The sequence below is a fragment of the Pseudochaenichthys georgianus genome, unplaced genomic scaffold, assembly GCF_902827115.2.
Source record: "Pseudochaenichthys georgianus unplaced genomic scaffold, fPseGeo1.2 scaffold_542_arrow_ctg1, whole genome shotgun sequence".
In the NCBI taxonomy this organism is placed as follows: Eukaryota; Metazoa; Chordata; class Actinopteri; order Perciformes; family Channichthyidae; genus Pseudochaenichthys; species Pseudochaenichthys georgianus.
In genome coordinates this window covers 108,360-118,362 of record NW_027263103.1, presented here as the reverse complement: position 1 = coordinate 118,362, position 10,003 = coordinate 108,360, and the positions used below count along the sequence as shown (strand labels likewise).

General features: G+C 39.5%; 1 long non-coding RNA gene across 1 annotated transcript; it reads right to left on the bottom strand.

Annotated features, from left to right (window-relative positions):
* Positions 1-1,987: 1,987 nt before the first annotated feature.
* LOC117443125 (uncharacterized) lies at positions 1,988-9,605 on the bottom strand. The gene is made up of 4 exons (XR_011642962.1): positions 9,336-9,605; positions 8,465-8,488; positions 7,670-7,749; positions 1,988-2,690 (listed from the first exon to the last, which is right to left on the bottom strand). It is a non-coding gene; the product is annotated as an uncharacterized lncRNA (long non-coding RNA).
* Positions 9,606-10,003: the final 398 nt, after the last annotated feature.

Sequence of the window (10,003 nt, the reverse complement as noted above, 5' to 3'; positions counted from 1 at the left end):
ATCATAACAATTGAACAGTTTTAAAGTTTATCTTTCGTTCCCTCTTATATTGCAGTCCCTCTCTCACTTTGTTAGAGATTTAGATATTTAGAGCCTTTGGCTTTTATTGTCATTATACACACAGAGTATAACGAGATTCAGAGTGCAACTCTGTCCTGGTGTGCAAAAAATACAAACAAATACATCACACTAAAAAACACGTCAATAGGACAGACAATCATACGGGGGAATGAATAGTTAAAAATATTGATATAAAAAATAGTATATAAAGTGCATTTAAAAGTGTGTGTATGTGTGAGAATGGTTACAGTTATTGCATTATGTGTGGTGGTTGAGCAGCCTGACGGCCCAGGGGTAGAAACTGTTTTTGAGTCTGTTTGTCCGTGACTTGAAGCTCCTGTATCTCCTCCCAGAAGGCAGGAGAGAGAACAGTCTGTGACCTGGGTGAGAGCTGTCCTTTATAATTGTGTTAGCTCTGCTGAGGCAGCGGGAGGTGGAGATGTGTTCTAGAGAGGGCAGGGGGCAGCTGATGGTTTTCTCTGCCATCCTGATCACTCTCTGCAGGGCTTTGTTGTTTTTTATTTAGTGCGAGAATTGAGCTCAAGCTTGTCCTGCCAGGAGTTTAAATCTTGGCTGAAATGGTGTCAGGGCCATTCTCATACACACATGCAGGTGCTCATTGGTTAGCCTCGGTTAGCCTGCGCTGGAACGATATTTATTTGTTGTGACCTCAGTTCTGACTTGAGAGGGAATGTTTGGTCAAACACTTTGTGTTTTGTCTCATAGTGGCGTTCTGGCACTTTTAATGAGCGCCACGGTCTCTGAACAAATGAGACAGACTGGGTCTGTGCTCCCAGTGGGCAGGATGAACATGAACGAGTCCACTCTGGGTTAAAAGCTCTGTTCTCACTGTCCACTTTCCTCTTCTTGGAGAGCGCCATGTGTAATTATGTGTTTCTCCCTGTCTGCCGCTAACACGCCTGTTCACTCTCCTCTCCGCTTCTCTCTCTGTATCGCTAATTATTCTCTTCACTCACTTTCCTCTCCGCTTCTCTCTGCTGCGCTCTCATCTCTTCTTCTGTGTTGCTCTCCCTGTATCGCTCACTTGTCTCTTTCGCCCCCTGTCGGCAGCGGTTAAAATAGAATCGTCCCGTCAAAATTAAAATCCCCTATTAATGTATTGATTATAGGTCCGGGTCCGTATAGGTCGGCATCTGGGTCCGGATCCGGACCGCGGTCCGCCTATTGCCGACCCCTGCCATAGACTGTATATATAAATGGACGTAGGGGTCCGTGACGTCACCCATAGGATTATGCAGAGTTGCCGAGAAGCCCTTAGTAGGCGGAGTCGGCCGCTAACGGCTCGACAGTGACGTCAGAGTTCAACTCCCGCCTGCTCCAAATAAGGGCAAAGAGGCGGAGCCGAGGCGGGACCTCCTGCCACCGAGCTACCACTGAAGCTACCAAGCTAAGCTAACATGCTCCCCATCTGCACACTTCCGTCGCATTTTACGTTTCTATGGTAAGCGGACATGAAACTATTCAGCAAAACTATAAATAATAATCTAAGTTATTGAGTTTTTAGCATAATACTTCAGAATCTGTATGCAATTGTGCTAAATTCAACACTGGAATCAAGCAAATATTAATATGTTTGCATGACATTAGTTATTTATATTTTGATATCACTTAATTACACGTTTAATACATTTAAGTCAAGCTAAGGTACATGTGATGGTAGCTAGTTAGTGCTCTTACCTGTGATGCCTCCTCCAAACAGCATAATAACCAGACTGTATCATTAAAACTAAGTACCAGTTCTAGATCCTTGACTTTAGACAAACAATTCAAAAGACAAAATGTATTTAAAGACCAATCTTTATTTGAATGTGCCTCTTAACCTGAGATATTAGTTATACAGTAATAGTATCGACAATCTAAAAAAACTGAGCGACTCAACAGTCAACTTTATATTTCTTATTGTCTAAAGCATTTATTATTTTCGTTTTTCCCCTCTCATATTCAGTGTGGACGGATTGAGACAGCGTGGTGTCCAGAGAGCAGCAGAGACTTCAGGGAGAAACCTCCATGTGATGGACGTCCTGTCTGTTGGTTTGGAGAGGACTGAGGGTCTTTCCTCAGCGAGGAGGACCAGGCCTGATGGAGGAGCCCATGCTGGGCATAGCTGATACCAACTGCACAGGCCTAGTCTGTCACGTTATTTGACTAAATGTGTTTACTTGTACATTTATAAGGTTTACACCTTCTGTCCATATGTGCTTTTTATTTAAAACATGTTTGATTAACTTTTGGTTCACATTTCAATAAATTGTATTTGTATTTGCACTCCTTTCGTCCATTATTCTTACTGAAAATGTTAGATTACACATTCACATCTGACTGAAGATTGGCCTCATTTATTTGTGACGTTGCAAACTCTGCGGTACAAGGCACAAGTGATGTGAAGCTCATAAAATGAGGCAAATAGAAATAATCAGCTGATGGAGTGTAGATGTGGAAATAGCTGCATTCGATCAGCTGACTGTGTTTTCACAATAAAAGTAGTTTCTTAGTGAATGTCCTGTACTGGTCTTAAAATCTCATAGCATCAGCTGTTAATGTTCCTCTTGGATGTTCTTCTTGACCCTCAGAGAAGGAGAACATGTCGTGTCTTTCAGGCATGTCCTTTCCTAACAAAAATGACAGGAAACATAAAACATATTATTGCAGAACAAGTGTGTTATTTATGAAAGCGGTGTGTTTGTGTGTTTAGGGCAGGGGTGCCCAACCAGTCGGGAGATTCCCAGTCGATCGCGAGATGTGTCTAAAAATAGAACAACAATATTCTGTTTTATCGTTAATGTCTTACAGGGTTCATACACTTTTTCACCAATGATTTTCAATGACTTTTCCATGACTTCTCAATGACCTTTACCTCATTTTCCATGACCAAAAACAAATTCCCACTGAAAATGGTTTATTTTAACATGGAACATGGAGCATATGAAACATGTTGTGCCTATCTAAAACAAATCAAATAGTAGGCTTACTAGCTTCTACACGCTAAAGCAACTGTAGTCAGGGAGGCTGGTATGAAAAAGGTGGCAAGGACCCGACCCCTGACCCCCTGAAAGCAGCAGTGTCAATAATAACAGAAACGCCAAAGAGTCACATCTAATAGAAATATATAAAAGCATTTATTTTAATTGTGTAGCAGTCAGTTTATAATTCTGGCAGCACTGTTGAGCATTTTGAAAATGTATTGTCATGCCTGTGCAAGGCTTAGTCTTTCTATCTTTATAGCCACTGGTGTAAAGTAACTAAGTTCATAAACTCAACAAGTACTATACGTGGGTACAATTTTGAGATACTTGTACTTTATTTAAGTATTTCAATGTTTTGCTACTTTGTACTTCTACTCCTCTACAGTTCAGAGGTACATGGTGTACTTCTACTCCTCTACAGTTCAGAGGTACATGGTGTACTTCTACTCCACTACAGTTCAGAGGTACATGGTGTACTTTTCCTCCATTACATGTATTTAATACCTTTAGTTACTCTACAGATGTGGATGAATGATGTGAAATCTAATCAAGTGTTAAATCAGACTTTAGTTCCACCTGGAGTAAATCCACCAGCAACCCTGCAGTCTACAAAGTACTTCAGACTAGCTGCACCTTCACCAGCTTTGAGAACACTTTCATGATCAATCATTATAAAACATATCATATATATTATTCTGAAATGGACCAATCTGCACAATGACTACTTTTACTGTCGCTACTTTCACTATATTTTGATGATAATACTTTTCTACTTTTACTTGAGTAACATTTTGAATGCAGGACTTTTACTGTAACAGAGTATTCCTACACTCTGGTACTTCTACTTTTACTCAAGTACAATATCTGAGTACTTCTACTTTTACTACCAGATCAGAGTACTTCTACTTTTACTCAAGTACAAGACCTGAGTACTTCTACTTTTACTCAAGTACAAGACCTGAGTACTTCTACTTTTACTCAAGTACAAGACCTGAGTACTTCTACTTTTACTCAAGTACAAGACCTGAGTATTTCCACTTTTACTCAAGTACAAGATCTGAGTACTTCTACTCGAGTACAATATCTGAGTACTTCTACTTATCTGAGTACTTCTACTTTAACTCAAGTACAAGACCTGAGTACTTCTACTTTTACTTAAGTAAAAGACCTGAGTACTTCTACTTTTACTCAAGTACAAGATCTGAGTACTTCTACTTTTAAGAACAAGATCTGAGTACTTCTACTTTTAATCAAGTACAAGATCTGAGTACTTCTACTTTTACTCTAGCACAATATCTATACTTATACCACCTCCGTTTATAGCCTATGAAAAAAACTATTAGAAAACGAAGGCTAAAGCTAACGTTAGCAGATAGTGACAATGTATGCTAGCTAGCTAGCTAGCTCAACGATTCCGTAATGATATTGTGACAGAAAAACATTTCAGTTCACATCACGCTCTGCCGCTCTGCTCTGAACACCTGAACGGCCCGTTCTAACAGCTGTTCACCAGCGGTGCAGTCTGTGCCACAGTGACTCCGCACAGTTAACGAACGCACCGTAGATAATGTAGCTGACCGTCATACCGGAGCAGCAGAGTTCAACCGACAGGCAGGAAGACTCGAGCACACAGCTCGCGCTTCATATATTAAAAAATAATACCAGGCGCGTCATGATGGCACATAACAGCTTGCGACCGCAGATTATTTTGGCGATTAGATAAAATGTAAATGATATTTGACGCAACTTTAGTTACATTTCCATGACTTTTCCAAAACTTTGGGAAAAACATCGTTTTCCATAACTTTTCCAGGGCCTGGAATTTGCATTTTGAATTTCCATGACTTTTCCAGGTTTTCAATGACCGTACGAACCCTGGTCTTATAACATAATCTTCCTGTGCCAGAATAATGCACTTGAACGCATCAAAGCTTTGTGATTGGCCGGCGTGACCCCATGTGTCGGGGCGTGGCTGGTGGGCAGTGGGCAGTGCACTAGTTCGCTAACGTTGTCCGTGTCAACCATTGTCAACACCAGGAGTGACAGTCCGCACACACACAAGAAGCAACACATATATAATTTTCACTCCGAGTGGGAAGATGATTATGTTTGTATCCATTCCAATTCAAAGTCCATCTGTCTCATCTGCAAGGCGAGCAAGGCTTTATCGAAGAAGGGTAATTTAGGAGCGGCATTTCAAAACTGTGCACAAACGCTACGAGACGGAATTCCCTCCTAATTCTGCGCTCCCAAAAGGGGAGGGGCCTGAAAGGACAGCTAAATGCACAGCAGTCCATTTTCACCAGGCCCAACAACAAGAGCAAGGCTGCTACCATAGCATCTTAACGTGTCAGTCCAGTATTCCTGGAGGCTGCCGATGCGTAATAAAAATAACAGTAGCATTTCAACAGGTTTTTGATATGATAAAAACTAGGGATGCACGATAATTATCGGCCCGATAATTATCGGTCCGATATTAGGAATTATGACGTCATCCCGATAAACCGATACCAGTATTAATAGCCCCGATAATATACAATATATTTTTTGGGTAAAAAAAAAGAAAAAAATACTGCCGTGTGGGTGGATTGGGATGAGGGGCGCTTGTTTTTCACTCGGCTCCTCCCGTTTTGCCAGTACTGTGGTATTAGTGGTTTAGGAAGAGGGGAGTTCTTCACAAATCCAGCGCTCCCTAATACTTCGAACCTGATCAGTCACCTGAAACATCGCCATCGCTACGATGGTGTGTTAAAAGCGTACGAAGACAATAATACAATACAAAGTGTGTGTGTGTGTGTGTGTGTGTATGTATGTATGTATGTATGTATGTATGTATGTATGTATGTATGTATGTATGTATGTGTGTGTGTGTGTGTGTGTGTGTGTGTGTGTGTGTGTGTGTGTGTGTGTGTGTGTGTGTGTGTGTGTGTGTGTGTGTGTGTGTGTCTGCGTGCGCGCGTTGGAGCTATGTGCAACTCAAGGCATATGCTCGAACCGGAGCTGCCTGGACGCTGCAATCATGTTGCTGAGTGTGCTGACTTCTCCTACAATGTCCCACTGTCTGGCTTCCTGCATAAAGTCAAGTGCTCGGCGCAGTTGTGGCGAAATGTCGCTCCTCTGTTTTCATTTAAACAGCTCCGTATATCTGTTAGCGCAGCTAGCTAGCACCAGATGCTAACAACAACAATGCACGTAAGGTCTCTCTCTCGCTCGCTCGGACCACACATACACACACCCTCCCGGTCCTCCAGATGGCCAGTCGGTGCCTGCCGGTGAGCGTGGAAGTGTGGTCTGCCACAAGCGGGCGGCAGGAGCGGGGCTGTCAGCATCAGCTTGTAGATGGTATTTTAAACTCGATGCGCTCTGAAACTACGGGGCGGCCAAGGTAAAAAAATACACATGCGTTAATCGCGTTAAAATAATTAGTGGCGTAATTTTTTTTTTATTATCGGTATCGGTCTTGAGAAGCAGGAAGTTATCGGTATCGGTATCGGTTTCAAAAAACCAATATCGTGCATCCCTAATAAAATCTCAAGTTAGATACCGTTATTAATCAGCTGTAAGTTTTAGTTTGTTTGAACTTATTCATTATAATTATTGTACAAAATGGTATAAGAATGCAAACTTAAATTGATTATAGTCTATTATCAATTCAGGTTAAGAAACTAGTGTTGCTTGCATCCTATTTTAAAGGCATTTCTTTTTATAATCTACTAAAATGCAACAAAAAGAGGGTTTGATTCTATTAATTTTGTCTCTTTTATTGCACTTTGGCAGCAGATTCCTGTGTAGCTTCAGATCTGAGTTGTCTTATTAGTAAGCCTAATTTATACTTTTGTAGCAACACTATTTTTATATAATGGCAAAGAAAGGGTTCAGAGTCTTTTCTTTTTTTCCTGTGTCATATGTGGCAGCACTGTTCAATGTGTCTTGAAAACATTACCCACTGTAGTATGTGACCTGTGAATAAACTTTTATGAGGTATTAATCGTACAAAGGTCAGTTTTATACAAGTAGAAGTGTGTATTTACCTGGTACTAGGCTGTCAGTAATGGCTACGCCTCTCTATTTGGACTGGTAGATCTCTACAGACTGGCAACTTTAAAAGTAGCTCTCGGTTCAAAAAAGGTTGGGCACCCCTGGTTTAGGGGCTGTAGATATATTATTATTATTATTTCAACAGTGAGCTACAAAGACAATCAGATTATGAATGAACAGTATGAAGTTCATCAACATTGAAATATATGTTATTATCAAAATAATATTTAACTGTTATCAAAACGTAGTGCAACTGTAGAAGCTTGCTCTGTTGTCTCACTGAAAGAATAACTTTTACCACGTTTTTTACAGACAATATTGAGAGATAAATAGTAGCAGTTCTCACTATGTGTTAAATATCTTTGCCGTCAATACATTAAATTAGAAAGCTGACAAAGTCATATTGCTAAATATCTAATTGTGACTTTTTGCATGGAAAAAACCCTCAACTTAACTGATGTGTAGGTGATCTAGTATTTAGTATTGTTTAATGGAATACATATCAGTGTATTCAAGTCAATACTTCATTCATTTAAACCAATATCTTTCTTGATTCTTTGTACAGTATGAAAAAAGAGTCTTTGTACCTGTGCTGAAGTTCACTGCTGTGAGGAGTCCAGTTCTGTCTCTCACTCTCTGGTCCAGCCTGTCTGCATCACCTGGACACCTTAAACAAACAGATATATATATATGTAAAGTACCATGTGTACAAACAATATAACTGATTCTCTTCTGTTGAACATGTTGGATTGTGTATTGTCCAAGTCAGGGTCCTTTTTGTTTTACTGTAACTTTGGAAGTTGTGTTACCAATGCTTACTGTTTATTTGATACCCATTTGGTAATGCAATTAATAAAAACAACAAGGTTTGGGTTCGTTCTTCAGATGACTGTGACGTTAACATGTAAACTCAATAATGAACTCCAGCTCAACCAACCATATTGTAATATCTAAGTAATCATCTTGAAATATGATATTAATAATTGTAATATACACACATCTTATTGTGAGGTTGATTTCACATACACTACTTCGACATTAGCTTGTCTACATACTTGAGCATAGCCAATTTAAATTAACCTTAGCGATGCATACAGTTCCTACCTACATAATATAATATCTCTCTAAGTTACAAGGATGACCTTATTTTATCAACCTCAAACAGAAGCCGTTTGTTCTACAGTATTATCCCACTTAACGCTTAACACTTGTCTATTTCGTTTTAACCTTTATATACAGTCTATGATTTTAACTTGGAAGCTACGATTAGCATCGTTAGCACCAATGTAACTACCACTCGCTTACACACTAAACCAAGCCTTAACATTCATTACGTAGCTGATTAAAATCATTAACACATAAATAAGTACTTTTTCACTTACCGCAAAACCGCATGCATGCACCGTCTGTTTCAACCGCAGAGAGTCACAATAGTCCGATATATAAGCATGAAGAACAAACAAACACGGCCGGGGTCAAGTTGTGTTCCCTGGATGAACTGAGCAGGCAGAGTGCCTGTAGCTTCACGGAGCAGCTAGCAGAGAGACAAGAAGCTAAGAGCAGCAGTCATTTGACAGAGACGTCACTCAATGTGACCACGCCCTAATTTATGCAAAAACTTTAAGACCTAATATAAATAAAAGGGTTGTGTTAGAAAACAATTCACTCACAGATCCATATGAAGGTGGAACCTAACTATATTCATAATAATATTTATTGCATCCATGGGTAGAAACATGTTTTTTTCTGCTGTAAATTTGGGCATTTTAACATGGGGGTCTATGGAAATTGCTTCTTTCTGCAGTCAGTCCCTAGCGGCCCATGTATGAACTGCAGTGTGTGGCACTTCCGTATTGGCGTCCCGGTTCTTCCCCAGAGTTTGCCGCTTGGTCAATACATATCGACCCGAACGAACGAAAACAGTTTTAACATAGCCTATAGTTTTTTGTATATGACAAATTTGCGAGGCTGATGACATCAGAGCATTGTCCATTTTAACAAACAAAATAAATTATAAAAGGCATAATATATTTTATAAATGTAAGTGTATGTAGTTTGAGATGGTAGAGATTGCATGTATTAGTTAAATACAAATATGCAAATGTACAGGCAACATTTTAGATGTTAGAGTCTTCTTTTGCCTTAGCAACGTTAGCTTAATTTAGAGTTTAGCCTCAGCAGTTCCACTCATGCTGGAGAATGCTAAAACATTAAACAACCGAACATAGTTTAAATATATAAAATATCACTTACCTGGAGCAGTTGTGTGTGTTTTTCCTGCTGTAATTCGTTACTCATTGCTGTGTTGCTTCTTTCACAAACCATGTCGAGCTGCGCTTCAGTCTCAGATTCTCAGTAATCTTTTTCTGTGCCGATCGATGTTTGTAATGATGCGTTCAAGTGCACATGTACATTGCGGCTTCATGTTGGAGTTTGCAAAATGTTTCAAAACCAAAATACTTCTTATGAAGTAAATGTCTCTCAATTGAAATAACTAACCCTAATACGATTAAGGATAGATTACTTAATAGTGTAGAAACTATTATAGGGACTTCTTACTGAGTCGGGGACAGTAAAACTGTCATTTTTGTATTGCATGAATGCAGCATTAGCTGCTCTGAAGTTTTAGTGCCAAATGTTTGCTCTGCAGGTTTGCAGGTTCATGAATTTCTTGATTAACCACTCCCCTCCCCCACCTGGACTTCACCCCTGAAACACAGAGGCACAGAGGAACACGCAGTATGATTTAAATGCATTCTGAGCAATATCTCAACAGAACTTAAAATCTATTTTACTCTCTATCTTTTGTTTAATAGAAATTAGTGCACAGTTGTATACACACACACACATATATATATATTTCCATTTACCATTTATACAATTTTCTAGACATTTGAAATAAAAATATTATTTAATAACTA